This window comes from Mustela lutreola, chromosome 16, assembly GCF_030435805.1.
Source record: "Mustela lutreola isolate mMusLut2 chromosome 16, mMusLut2.pri, whole genome shotgun sequence".
NCBI lineage: Eukaryota > Metazoa > Chordata > Mammalia > Carnivora > Mustelidae > Mustela > Mustela lutreola.
Window position 1 is genome coordinate 13827177 of NC_081305.1, and position 12959 is coordinate 13840135.

Sequence of the window (12959 nt, forward strand, 5' to 3'; positions counted from 1 at the left end):
AGGCGCCCTCACTCCCATTTTTTAAGATGCCATTATCTTAGTGCGTGACAGACTCAATTATATTTGCATGCATTTACAGGGGAAACCTCTCCCCCAACACACACATTTTAAAAGAATCAAACACTGTATTTTGAGGTTCTGGAATCGGTCTTTTAAGGAAATATTACAAGTGGTTACAAAAACGCGCTGTCTCTAAATTCATATAAACCTCATCCAGTAACGCATAGCTCCATTCTTGTCACACGACCGCGTTACAATTTCCCAAACCAATTCTGGTCCCGGGTAGATGCAGCCTCTACGGTAGGGGGCAGAATTACCTCTCCTAGAGGCCAAGAGCCGAGGAAGCCCCTTCCCTCATTGACCGGAGGACCGGTCTTCAATTGAAAAAACAAAGAAAACTAAGTGAAAGTTTCCTCTGAATAGAGTTAAGGTAAATTCCCGTAGAACGCGTTGTTAGGGAAATATTAGTGAATTCAATAATACAGACTGGAGATTTGGCTCGAAAGAGCAATCAGGTTTGTTTAAAGGAGGGGCAGAGCGATTGGAGGACCTCAATGGAGTGATGGAGGGCAACTAAGGGACTCGGGTGAAGGGTTGGATAAACAGCCGTCTAAAGAATCGAAACCTGCTCAGTCATTGCCGCTGGAGCAAAGAACCCGACACCTGGGGGCAAGCTCCTAGGGCGACTGGAGTCGAGAGAAGGACGGGAGCAAATTTCAGGGAATTACTCCGGATGTCCAAAAGGTAGTACTGGAGCCAGTTTTTCGAGGGACTGGAACAATCCGGGCAACGAGCAAGAGAACAAACCACTCCCGCCCGCCTCTCCAAGCCCACCGTAAGACCCGCCCTACCCCGGGTGCGCCTCTGCCAGCTGACCATCGTCACGCAGGAGGCGTGACGTGTCCACGCAGGTGGCGTGACGTGTTTACGCGTCACCACTCATGCCTCCGCCGCGGGAAGTAGTCCCTATCGCGCCGGCTCCAAAGGGAGCTGAATGTAGGAACCTCGAGCCCCTCAGGACGTGAGTTCCGGGAGCGGCGGGCGCGCAGCCAATCTCTGGGAGGGGGGCGTGGCTAGCTTGGTCCCGCAGATCCCTCCGCCCGCGCTCGTTTGTGCCGAGGCTGAGCGAGCCGCCATTTTGGATGCTGAGCTTTAAGTGCCAGGTTCCTCTCAGCCGTTTTTACGCCTGGATTCAGGCAGGTGAGTGTGGCAGTCTTCGCGTCAAGGGTCTTTGTTTTTTTCCTCCCGCTGCGCGCCGGGTTTAGGAGCCCCTAGTCTGGGATTCAGACGAGCCTTAGGTGGCAAGCGAAGAGAAAGGGAGGGAATCCTGGGTTTGGGGTCAGGCCCGAGGTCAGGCCGGTGGTCCGTGGTTCGGGAGGCCGTCTGAGGCGGGGATGGGGGTCTTGGCAGGGCCGGGACCGGCTTGGATACCGCCAGTCCTGGCTACTTGAGGCGGCGAAACTTTCCTGTTGTTCTTCCTGCTTCGAGGAGTCTCCGCCAAGGCGGAAACGCCGCGGCCTCGGCTCCTGTTGGTGACAGCGCTCGGCCCGCGGTCTCGGTAGCACCCCTGTGTCGTTTCCACGGGTCCAGAGAGACGTCGGAAAGATCCGGGTCTGCGTTGACCACGAGAGTCTGGTCGCCTGTACCCGGCGGGGCGGCCTCCTGAGGTGGTGCCCCCTTTGGCCGGAGGAGATTGCTCTTCTCTTTAGCGTAAGCGAGTTTCGGTCTTTGCCCGGTTTCGCAGACTCCTCCGTGTCTTATGGGAAACCTTGTGAGGAGCCCGAGGCGCTGTCCTTGCCTCTCTCTTCTTTGTGTTCTCAGCTCCCCTTTTCCGGGGTGCTGGAGCTGAGGACTCGAAACTCGGCAGCGTAAACTTTTGCCAGGATCAGGATCCATGGAGGGTCCGTTTACAGTTAGGCAGTAGGAAAGACACAGCGGCTTTCATTCTCTGCAGCAGTAAAATTAAAAGCCGCCCATAAATAACTCCTACCGGGGATTGTAATTTTTTGTTTTGCATCACGAGTCTAACTTCTAATTAAAATTTCATGTGGACTAAAGAGTAATGAATTCCGTCATCTAGCTTCAACAACGACCAGTTCAGGGCCAGTTTTGTTTATATCTCTCCTTGTGCATGTATTTAACAAAATAGTTGAGATATATGTGAGTGAGTGTGTATTCCTGTAGAAGCCTTTGACTCCTTTACCTACAATCCAGTAGTCTGTGGGAAGTTTGGCTTTTACAGCTTTCTCAGAATCACATCTAAAGGGTAATATCCTTTTCTTAGAAGAAAAAAGAGTGTTTTGAAACTTTAATGTTAACATTGCATTTTAAAGTCACCCAGTTTCTGAATCCTGTCATTTTTTAAAGTACTGTTACTATTCTGTCCAAATTACTTGTTTTTACCCTGTTCCAGTGCCTCTGGGATTCTAAGTGATCAGGAGCTTCCAGAATCTCCAAGTTTAGTCTACCTAAGTTCTCATTCCTTTAAAATTAGATTCAAGGGACACCTGGGTGGCTCAGTCAGTTAAGTGGCTGCCTTCCGCTCAGGTCATGATCCCAGAGTCCTGAGATTGAGATCTGCATTGGGCTCCTTGCTTAATGGGGAGCCTGATTCTCCCTCTGCCTACTTCTCCCTGCTTGTGCTCTCTCTCTCTCGCTGACCAAAAAATAAATAAAAATCTTTAAAAAGATACTAGAGTCAAGTCCCAGCTGTATGTAGTCTATTCTGATTTAAAAAAACCAAAACTACAAAATAAGGTGTAGTCTAATGAAGTAACTTCAAATATAGGAAATGTAGTATGTATATGAATACCGATTTCAGCATTATATGATAAATATCAGAAAGTTGGGGGACTAATTTAAAAATTACTATGGAATATTAGATAGCCATTAAAATAAAGCTGAAGACACTAGCATAACATATACTATGTCACGTGATTAAAGGACTCAGTAGTGTCAGAGTCCATGATTACAACTGTAAAATATGAGGAAAAACTCTGAGTAAACATATAGTTGTTTTAATTTTATTGAAATAAGACAAAAATACTTTCATAAATACTTTTCAGTATTTATAGCTTCTTTCAGAATATCTTGGTGGTCTCTGTTTTCTGTGGTCAGTACTTGTGAGTTTATGCGTGATGCTGCTGGTCTTGTGGCCCTTCATTTTACTAACTTTTTAATCTTGTTCAAAAATTAAATTTAATCTTGATTAATTTGGTTAGCGAAGATTTGATAATGGATAACTGAAAATACAGTAAAGTTGGCATTCTATAATCAAAGGTTTTAAGGATTGGACTCTACTAACTTAGAAATGCTTTCTAGCTTGTTTGTACTCTTATGTTACCTCTTCATAGCTTCATTACAGTGGTTATACATAAATTTGTTTATATCATTTATTTTATAGGGAAGAAGTATTCAAGAAAAGTAGAATAATACATTTCAAATACAAAGTTTTCTTTTATACGGCATAATATCATCCTAGCCACTATTGACTCTGCTGCCACCCTTCCCCACTTGGCACTTTTGGAGCTACATACTCTAAAGCTTGTTTCTTAGGACTTCAGGATCTTTTTTGCTTGCTTGCTTTCTTTTTTTAGGCGAAATTTTATTTATTTGAAAGAGAGAGGGAGAGCACAGATGAGGAGTGAAAGGGAGAAGCAAACTCCCTGCTGAGCAGAGAGCTGAGATCATGACCTGATCCAAAAGCAGACACTTAACTGACTGAGCCAACTGGCTGCCCCACACCTTTTTTTCCCCCCTTCCTATTTTTAACTATAAATAGAGCTTTCAGGGTTACTACTGCTGGACAGCTTCACAATTTTGGGCAGCAGGTGTGAGCTGCAGCAGTCTCACCTTCCTCCAAATAACATGAGGAATGACTCAATCCATGGTTTTACACCTTCTCTTATTTGGAGTAAAGAGATCCTTCTTTAAGAGGCTCTTGAAAAAAGAGAGAGAAAAAAAAGTCTCCGGGAATTGAATGATGAAAGAGGGACTAGATGGGTTTGTTGTTCAGAGTTAAGGATTGGGATTTAATGAGGAGTTGTGAAGAGCCAGGAAGGGCACTTGACAATAGTGGTACACCAATAAAAATAGATCAGTATAGGCATACCCTGGAGATATTGTGGGTTTGGTTCTAGACCACCACTATAAAGTGAATATCACAATAAAATGAGTCAAATGAATCTTTGTTTACCTTTTTTTTTTTTTAAGAGTTTGTTTATTTGAGAGAACACAAGCAAAGGGACTGGCAGTGGGAGATAGAGTAGCAGGCCCTTTCTTTGAGCAGAGAGCTGGATGCAGTCTCCATCCCAGGACTCCAGGATTGTGGCTTGATCTGGAGGCAGACTTTTTTTTTTTTTTTTGAGATTTATTTATTTATTTATTTGACAGATAACAAGTAGGCAGAGAGGCAGGCAGAGAGAGGGGGAAGCAGGCTCCCTCCTGACCAGAGAGCCTGATTTGGGGCTCGATCCCAGGTCCCTGGGATCATGACCTGAGTGGAAGGCAGAGGCTTTAACCCACTGAGCCACCCAGCCGCCCCTGAGGGCATACTCTTAACAGACTGAGCCCACCCAGGTACCCCTAATTTTTTTTTTCAAAGTATGTATAATAATTAATATTATAATACATTGTAGCCTGTTAAGTGTGCAGTAGCATTATGTCTGACAAAACAACATGCATATCTTAATTTAAAAATATTGCTAAAGGAGCACCCGGGTGGCTCAGTTGGTTAAGCGGCTGCCTTCAGCTTGGGTCATGATTCCAGGGTCCTGGGATCGAGCCCCGCATTGGGCTTCTGCTCAGCAGAGAGCCTGCTTCTCTCTCTCCCCCTCTCCCTGCCGCTCTGCTTACTTGTGCTGTCTCTCAAACAAATAAAATATTAAACTATATATATATATATTGCTAAAAAAAAGGCTAACCATCATCTGAACTTTCAGCAAGTTGTAACCTTTCTGCTGGTAGAGGGTCTTCCCTCCATGTTGATAGCTGCTGACTGGTCTGGATGAAGCTAAAGCTGTGGCAATTTCTTAAAATAGGAAAATAGTGGAGTTTTTGCATCAGTTGACTTTCATGACTAGTTCCTCAGCGTATAATACTGTTTGATAACATTTTATGCACCATAGAACTTTCTTTCAGAATTTGAGTCTCAAACTCTGTTGCTGCTTTATCAACCAAGTTTATGTAATATTATAAATTCTTTGTTATCATTTCACTGATCTTCATAGCATCCTCACCAGGAGTAGAATTCATCTCTAGAAACCAAATACTTCGCTCATTCATAAGAAACAACTTCTCATCAAGGTTTTGTCATGCAATTCAGTCACATCTTCAGACTCCATTTCTAATTTTAATTATTTTGCTCTTCATACATTTATTCTTACTTCCTCCACTGAAGTCCAAAACCCCTCAAAATCATCCTTGAAGATTGGAATTAACTTTTTCCAAACTCCTGTTATTACTGATATTTTGCTGTCTTGACATGAATTAGATGTTCTTAATGTTATTTAGAATGGTGAATCCTTTCCAAAAGGTTTTCAGTTGACTTTGTCCAAATCCATCAGAGAAATCACTATCTATGGCAACTCTAGCTACGTAGGATATATATCTTAAATAATAAGACATGAATGTTGAAATTACTCTTTGATCCATGGGCTGTAGAATGGATGTTTTGTTAGCAGGCATGAAAATGATGTTAATCTCATTCATACCTCTCCATCAGAGCTCTTGGGTGACCAGGTGTGTTATCAATGAACGTAAAAGGAATCTTTTTTTTTTTGAGTACTAAGTCTTACTGGTGGGCTTAAAATACTCAAGAAACCATGTTGTAAACAGATGTGCTGTCATTCAGGCTCTGTTATTTCATTTATAGAGCTCAGGCAGAATAGATAATAGCATAATTTTTTAGGGCCGTAGGATTTTCAGAATGGTAAATGAGCATTGGCTTCAACTTAAAGTCACAGGCTGCATTATGCATTAGCTCCTAACGAGAGTTAGCCTATCCTTTGAAACTGTGAATCCACGGATCGAGGTCTCTCGAGCTGTGGAAATCCTGGATGGCATCTCCTTTCAGTGTAAGACTGTTTCATCTACATTTAAAATCTGTTGTTCAGGGGGTGGCTGGGTGGCTCAGTTGGTTAAGCATCTGACTCTTGATCTTATCTGAGGTCTTGATCTCAGGGTTGTGAGTTCAAGCCCCATGTTGGGCTCTGTGTTGAGCATGGAGCACTTAAAAGAAATCTGTTTAGTATAGTTACCTTTACTAATTATCTTGGCTACGCCTTCTGGATAATTTGCTGCGGCTTCTGCATCAGCACTTGCTTCACCTTCCACACTTGTATACTATGGAAAATGGCTTCTTTCTTTAAACCTCATGAATCAACTTCTGCTAGCTTCAAGCTTTTCTTTTGCAGCTTTCCTTTCTTCTCTAAATTTGTAGAATTGAGAGGACCTTGCTCCAGATTAGGCTTTGGCTAGGGAATGTTGTGGCTGGTTTGATCTTTTATCCAGACCACTGAAAAGCTCTCCATACCAGCAATAAGGCTGTTTCACTTTCTTAGCATTGTTCACTGGGGTAGCACTTTCCATTTCCTTCAAGAACTTTTCCCTTGCATTCACAACTTGGCTGACCTGTGTGAGAAATCTAGCTTTTAGCCTATCTCCACTTTTGACATGTTTTCCTTATTAAGTTTAATCACTTGTATCTTTTGATTTACAGTGAGGGACATGTGACTCTTCTTTTCCTTGAACACTTCAAGGCCATTGTAGGGTTATTGACTGGCCTAATTTCCATCTTGTGTCTTAGGGAATAGGGATGCCTAACTAGGAGCAGTGAGATGGGGGATAGCTGGTTGGCGGAGCAAAGAATATACACATTTCTCAGCAAAGTTCATTGTCTTACATTGGAGTTATTGATGGCACCCCAGTACAGTTTTGCAGTAGTAACATCAGAGGTCACTGATCACAGATCACTATGACATATGTAATAATAATGAAGAGGTTTGAAATACTGTGGGAATTAGCAAAATGTGGCACAGACCTGGAGTGAGCAAATACTTTTGGAAAAACAGTGGTGATAGACTTGCTTGATGCAGGGTTGCAAACCTTCCAATTTGTTTAAAAAAAAGCAAAACAAAACAGTATCTGAGAAGAGCAATAACAAGAGGTATGTCTATCCATAAACTAGGTAGAATACTGAGAACTACTTTTGTAATCACTAGTTCATAGGGTTTATGTTATAGTTGTTTACATGTCTTACAGTTTTTAAATTTTTTTTTAATGTCATTCTCATAGATGGTAAACTCTTTGAAGATTTAGGGTGAGGTCTTATTTACCTGTCTGTGGTGGCTTAGCACAGTGCTTGGTGGAAGTACATGTAAACGTTTGGTGAGTGAATGCACAACATTTAAGAATAACGTCTGAATAATATAAGGAATTTTAAGTGAGTTATTGGGCAGTATTAGTACATAGTATGTGTATATGTATTCACATAAACGTTTGCTCATATATATATGTTTCTTTTATGTATATAGATGTTTGTGTATGTATAAAACAGTAACTTGACCAGAATATTTTACTAATTTTCAAATTAATTATTCCTAATCATGCCAGGTACAGAGGTTATGGTATTTAGCTTTGGAAGCAGGTTCAAGTCCTGAAATGGCAATTAAATGATATTTTATATTAGACTAGTTTGGGGTCTAATGATTTATTTCCTATATTGATAATTATTTAGGATAGATCTTTAGTTACTACCTTTGTTGTTTAATGTCACTGTCCTTTTTTAAATTTATTTTTTAATTTTTTAACAGATTTTATTAATTTACTATTTATTATTATTATTTTTTAAAGGTTTTATTTATTTATTTGAGAGAGGGAGAGAGAGCATGAGAAGGGAGAAGCAGACTCCCCAAGGAGCTGGGAGCCTGATGTGGGACTCGATCCCGGAACTCTAGGATCATGACCTGAGCTGAAGGCAGTGGCTTAACCAACTGAGCCACCCAGGCATCCTCAGATTTTATTTATTTGAGAGAGAGGGCACAAGTGGTAGGGAGAAGCAGACTCTTGCTGAGCAGGAAGGTGGGTGCAGGGCTAGCTTCCAGGACCCTGGGATCATGACTGGAGCTGAAGGCAGATGAAACCCCCCCCCCTTTTTTTTTTTAGATTTTATTTATTTATAACAGATAGAGAGGGAACACAGCATGGGGAAGCTAGAGAGGGAGAAGCTCAGCAGGGAGCCTGGTTTGGGGCTTGATCCCTGGATGCTGGGGTCATGACCCAAGCTGAGGGCTGACGCCCAACAGCTGAACCACCCAGGTGCCCCATATCGTTGTCTTTAATGATTCATTTTTTAATTTCTGAAAGTTGAAAATCCTTGAAACTTGGAGGCTCCCAAAGTTGGTTTGGAGGCTTCCAAACCTGCCTAGCTCTGTCAGAAGGGCATGCTACTCTTGATCTCTGGGTTGTGAATTTGAGCACCAGGTTGGGTGTAGAGCTTACTAAAAACATAAATTTAAAGACCCAATAAAAAAAAGAAGAGGGGTGCCTGGGTGACTCAGTGGGTTAAGCCTCTGCCTTCAGCTCAGGTCATGATCCCAGGGTCCTGCTCTCTGCTCTCTGCTCCACAGGGAGCCTGCTTCACCCTCTCTCTCTTTCTCTCTGCCTGCCTCTCTGCCTACTTGTGATCTTGGTCTGTCAAATAAATAAATAAAATCTTTAAAAAAAAAAAAAAAACTCAAAACTGAAGTTTACAAAATACTTTGGCAAATTATTTTTCTTTCCTTAAATTTAAAACAAAACTAAATTATGTTAGTTGGTGGAATTAAAAAAAATACTATAAATTTCTTACTGAATAACAATAGTGACAGCTTTGTACAAAGCACTAGTGTGGGAATAACAATGGAACCACCGAAATAATGTTTGATTAAAAAAAAAAAGAAAGAAAGAAAGAAACTTTGACTTCAAGGAGCTATACTGATTATATACAGTTAAAGTCTTCCAGTGACTTTGAAACTGGTTAATGTAAAAAGTTAAAGCTGGGGAGAAGAGATACAATGCATATCTTAAACATTTTTATTTCAACCTAAAACACATAAGAGTCCATTTATCATTTAATTCTCATACCAGCCTTAGGAAGTATGTGAGGGTTCATGTAATACTGGTACTAACTTTCTGTAGATGACTGATGTATTAAGTGTTTAATAGAGAAGCCACTTGGGCCTGAATTTCTTTTTTTTTCCTTTGGAATGGTTTTTAATTTTAGATTCAATTTCTTTTTTTAAAAAGATTTTATTTATTTATTTGCCAGAGAGAGAGAGCGAGCGAGCACAGGCAGGCCCAGTGGCAGCAGAGGCAGAGGGAGAAGCAGGCTCCCTGCTGAGCAAGGAGCCCAATGTGGGACTCGATCCTAGGACGCTGGGATCATGATGTGAGCCGAAGGCAGCCACTTAATCAACTGAGCCACCCAGGCGTCCCTAGATTCAATTTTTGTTACATATGTGGGGTAATTACATTTTCTGTTTCTTTGTGTCAGTTTAGAGAGGGGCTCTAAATCTTGGGGGGGGGGTGCCAGGGTGGCTCATTTGGGTAAGCATCTGCCTTTGGCTCAGGTCATCTTGGGGTCCCTGGATTGAGCCCCGCTTTGGGCTCCCTGCTCAGTGGGGAGCCTGCTTCTCTCTGTGCCCCTCCTTCCTGCTCTCTTCTCTCTCTTTAAGGAATAAGTAAACAAAAGGTTTTTTTCTAGATAGCCAGCATTTGGTTTTGTTGCTTTTTCTCTAGTTTCCTCTTCAATTTTACTGATTTTTGTCTTGTTTTTATGGTTTCGTTCTGCTTGCTTTAAGTTATGTTCTTTTTACAGTTCTTATGGTAGAAGTTTAGATTACTAATTTGAGACCTTTTCTTTTTATTTATTTTTTTAATGAGACCTTTTCTAATATAAGCATTTAGTGTTGTAAATTTCCCCTTAAGTACTGTTTTTTAAACTGCATTCACAGGCGGTGCCTGGGTGGTCAGTGGGTTAAAGCCTCTGCCTTCAGCTCTGGTCATGATCCCAAATTCCTGGGATTGAGCCCCGAATCGGGTTCTCTGCTCGGCGGGGAGCCTGCTTGCCTTCCTCTCTCTCTGCCTGCCTCTGCCTACTTGTGATCTCTGTCAAATAAATAAATAAAATCTTAAAAAAATAAAGTACATTTCACAGGTTACAGTGTTTTTATTTTCTTGCAGTTCAAACCTTTAAAACCTCCCCCCCCCCCCATTTGCAACTTCCTCTTTGACCAGTGGATTATGAAGAAGTGTGTTAATTTTCAAGTGTTTGGAAATTTGTTGCTATCTTGTTAGCTCATTTCTAGTTTAGATCCATACGGTTAAAGATCATACTTTGTGTGATTTTCATTCTGTTTTGTTAAGGTTATTTTGTATCCTGGGATATGTTATACATTCAAGTATGTTCTGTGTATTATACTCTGTTGGGTGGAGTGTTCTGTAATTATCACTGAGATATAGTTGGTGGTTTTGTTGTTTGTGCTGTTCATTTCTTGTATTATCATTGCTGATATTTTACCAGTTTGATCAGTTACTGGTGAAGGCATGTTGAAGTCTCCAGCTGTAATTAGTGATTTATTTCTTCTTTCCTATTCATCAGTTCTTGCTTGGTATTTTTTCAAGCTCTATTTGTTAGGTGCATTTACTGTTAGGATTGTTATATTTCCTTGGTGATTCCTATCTCTAAATAATTATAGCAGTATATAATACTCCTTTATTATCCTTGGTTTTCTTTGTTCTGAAATCTAACTTGTCTAACATTAATATAGCTGCTCCAATTAACTTTAACTTTCTTTTTAAAAATTGATTTATAATTGACATAAAACATAAAACAGTGACATAAAACATATTTCAGATATAAAAACGTAATGATTAGGTGTTTGTGTATAGTGTGAAGTGATTGCCACGATAAGACTAGTTAATATCCAACATCATACATAGTTAACATTTGTTTCTTGTGATAAGAACTTTTGGGGGCGCCTGGTGACTCAGTCAGTTAAGCGTCTGCCTTCAGCCCAGGTCATGATCCCAGGGTCCTAGGATTGAGCCCTGTACTGGGATCCCTGCTCAGCAGGGGAGTCTGCTTCTCCCTGTCCCTCTGCTGCTCCCCCTTGTTGTGCTTTCTCTCTCTCTCTCTGTCTGCCAAATAAATAAATAAATAAAATTTAAAGATTGTATTTATTTATTTGACAGAGATCACAAGTAGGCAGAGAGGCAGGCAGAGGAGAGGGGGAAGCAGGCTCCCTGCTGGGCAGAGAGCCCAATATGGGGCTTGATCCCAGGACCCTGAGATCATGACCTGAGCCAAAGGCAGAGGCTTTAACCCACTGAGCCACCAAGGTGCCCCAGTAAATAAAATCTTAAAAAGTGTGTGTGTGATAAGAACTTTTAAGATCTACTTTCCCCAGCTTTCAAATATGTGATATGGTATGATTAACTAATTTGTACATTTATATCCATGTGACTTATTTTATAACTGGAAGCTTGTACTGAATTGAGTGAAGGGGGGGAATAAAAACTTTTAACTTTCTTCTGATGATGTGTGATAGATCTTTTTCATCCTTTTACTTTTTAAAAAAAAATTTGAGAGAATGCATGTCAGTGGGGAGAGGATCAGAGGAAGAAGAATAAGCAGACTCTGTGTTGAGTGTGGAGCCCATTGGGGGGCTTGATCTCACGACCCTGAGCTCATGATCTGAGCCAACATCAAGAGTTGGTTGTTTAACACACTTAGCCACCCAGGCATCCCTCATCCTTTTACCTTTAACATACTCATTTTATCATATCAAAGTGAGTTTCTTGTTGATAGTATATGGGGTGGAACATTTTTTGGGCAGTTTCTGTACTTAGAGACTACAGTAGGTGTACTTTCATGCTGTACTTAGAGTCAGTAGTTTACCACTTCTGTGGAATATGGAAACATCATATAGATCACTTTACGCTGCCCCCTTTATCCCATTATGTTATGTTTATCTTACATGTTTAGATACATTGAAAATTCCATTTGACGATGTTACTAGCTTTGCTTTTAACTATAAAAAATGACGTCCTAAGACACTCCAGAGTCATCTGTTATATTTCCCAGATATTTTTTTTAATCTTTAAAAAAAAGTTATTTGTCAGAGAGAGAGAACACAAGCAGGCAGAGTGGCAGGCAGAGTGATTCGGGAATCAATCCCAGGATCCTGGGATCATGACCTGAGCCAAAGGCAGCTGCTTAACCAATTGAGCCACCCAGGTGTCCCTCCCAGATATTTATATCTGTAATGTAAGTTATAGATATTTTCAGTTTCTTTCTTTATAATATTCCAGATTCCTTGTGGTGTCACTTCTTTCTGCCTGAAAAACTTCTTAAGAGGTTTGTTGGTGACAAATTCTTCTTTAGGTTTCCTGCATCTGAGAATGACTTTATTTCACTTTCATTTCTCAAGGGTATTTTTCAATGGATAAACTTGTGCTTAACAGTTCTTTCACCAATTTAGAAATACTTTTCACTTCTCTTTGGTCTCTATGATTTCAGATGTGAAATTTGTCATTTGAATAGGTCATCTATAAGTAATGCATTTTTCTCTGGCTGCTTTCAGTATTTTACAAATTAAGTTTTCAGCAGTTTGAAGATGATGAGTCTGGGCATATATTTATTTTGGTTTATTCTGTTAGGAATTCCCTAACTTTTTCAGTCTATAGATTTATGCCATTTGCTAAATTTGGGAAGTTTTCAGCATACAATTTTCTTTTTTTTCTTTTTTTTTTTTTTTTAAAGATTTTATTTATTTATTTGACAGAGAGATCACAAGCAGGCAGAGAGGCAGGCAGAGAGAGAGAGGAGGAAGCAGGCTCCCTGCTGAGCAGAAAGCCCGATGCGGGGCTCGATCCCAGGACCCTGAGATCATGACCTGAGCCGAAGGCAGCGGCTTAAC

The 12959-nt window shown here is 40.9% G+C and overlaps 1 protein-coding gene across 3 annotated transcripts in view; it reads left to right on the forward strand.

Moving 5' to 3' along the window:
• The first annotated feature begins 930 nt into the window (after positions 1–930).
• Positions 931–12959, forward strand: part of IST1 (IST1 factor associated with ESCRT-III) — a 32730-nt gene continuing 20701 nt past the window's right edge. Inside the window, exon 1 of one of the 3 annotated variants that reach the window (XM_059151257.1) lies at positions 931–1021. The gene's annotated coding sequence lies outside the window, so the exon portion shown is untranslated. Of the gene's footprint in view, positions 1022–1054; positions 1201–12959 lie in introns of those variants that run through there. The other 2 variants (XM_059151258.1, XM_059151256.1) reach the window with 2 other exon arrangements.